A 1846-nucleotide genomic window follows, 5' to 3' on the forward strand; every position below is an offset into this window, starting at 1 on the left:
TTAGGAGTGCCCTTGGACAAACCCTCCTGGGAGGAACAGGAGAGGGCAGGGGGAGAAGTCAAGTGGACCCTGGCACGTTAGGGAGCCACAGGGCTGCAATAGCAGTCGTGTGGTCCTGTGATGGCCAAAATGGCTGGGGCTTTATCGCCCCACCTCCACGGAGGGAATTCTGCAAGGGCCTCGCTGCCAAGAGAGCTGCAGCCAGCAGCACTCCAACAGCTGGAGCAGCCCTTCCCTGAAGCAGTGCATGTCTATACAGCCAAATGTACTCAGGCGCGTTGGAAACAAATGTCGGAACTTGTACATGCTTTAGATATTTCATGTAGTGACTGATTTCGATCAGTTGTGAGTTTTCGCTCCTTTAAAAACTTTCCTTGCAACCTCCCACAAATCTACAAATCCCCTACCTTCCTCATTCACACCTCTTGATTCTTTTGTGGGGGTGGGGGAAGGGCGGTGAAGTTTATTGATGGCTCCCTAAGCCCCCCCCCTTCTCCTGGAAATCTGGGATGGACACTGTGAGGGGGATGCTCAGTGTGTTAGGGGCTGAGTTGGGACAGGGTGGCCCAGGACTTCTTGCTCCTTGGAAATCATGTGGGCCATGAGGTCCATCACCCTGTTGCCGTAGCCATATTCACTGCCATTATCAGGAAATGAACTTTAAAACGTCGTGGAGAGCAATACCAGCCCCAGAAACAAAGGCCTTGGAAGAGTAGGAATCACTCATAGGAGACAAAGGAGACAAGCTGGTCCTCACTGTAGCCCAGGATGCCCTTTAGTGGGCCCTCTGTTTCACCACCTTGATATCTTCATCTTTAACGGCTTTCTCTACACGGCACGTCATATCCATCACGGACACATTGGGGACAGGAACATGGAAGGCCATGCCAGTGAGCTTCCTGTTCAGATCTTGGATGGCAGTGCCCACAGCTTGCACAGAGTCAGTGGATGTAGCCCCAGAGCCATCATGCCACAGCTTCCCAGAGGGTCACTTCTGGGGTGGCAGTGATCTCAAGGTCTAGGGTCATGAGTCCCTCCTGATGCCGAAGTCAAGAACGACCTTGGTGGGGGGGGGGGTTGCTAAATTGTTGGTAGGGCAGGAGGCAATGCTGATAATCTTGAGTGAGTGAGTGATCTGCCACGCCTCTTGTCACACATCCATCACAAACATGGGGCATCCATCGGCAGAGGGGGCACAGACGATGACCTTTTGGCTCTACCCCTTGAAGTGGACCTTGGCCTTCTCTGTGGTGGTGAAGATGCCACCATTACCCTATCTGACGTTGGTGGTATCTCACTCCTAGAAGACGGGGATGGTCTTCCTGTTGATGGCAAGGATCCTGTTCGCAGCCTTGACTGTGCTGTGGATCTTGCTGTAGGGGGAATCATACAGGAACATATAGACCATATAGTTGAGGTCAGTGAAGGGGTTACTGATGGCAACAGCATCCATTCTGAAAGAGCTGAAGGTGTCCTGGTGACCAGGCAGCCAGTACAGCCCAATCCATCCACTCCTACCTTCACCACCACATATCAGGGAGGAGTCTGGCTCCACACAAGGAGATGTGTCTGTCTCTGGAATGGAGGGACGGGGAGCAGGGAGCCTGTCTTTGATTCTTACACACCCAAAATACCCTTCTTTCACCTTTCTTCACTCATTCTCCCTTTCCTCCTTCATTCTAGAACCTTCTGAAAATTCTTGATATTTGCTTTTTTTTTCTCTCTTGCAACTTTTCCTGTTTTCAAATTCTTCCCATGGAAAATAATTAATAAACTCCACATTTTAGACCTTGAAGATGCTGTACATAATGGTACCTTGTCTGAAAAAAAGGAATAAAAATAAAAT

At 50.3% G+C, this 1846-nt stretch overlaps 1 pseudogene; it reads right to left on the reverse strand.

The window, feature by feature from the left end:
* Positions 1-363: 363 nt before the first annotated feature.
* Positions 364-1731, reverse strand: LOC119087229 (annotated as a pseudogene).
* Positions 1732-1846: the final 115 nt, after the last annotated feature.

This window comes from Peromyscus leucopus, unplaced genomic scaffold (genome assembly GCF_004664715.2).
Source record: "Peromyscus leucopus breed LL Stock unplaced genomic scaffold, UCI_PerLeu_2.1 scaffold_40, whole genome shotgun sequence".
In the NCBI taxonomy this organism is placed as follows: domain Eukaryota; kingdom Metazoa; phylum Chordata; class Mammalia; order Rodentia; family Cricetidae; genus Peromyscus; species Peromyscus leucopus.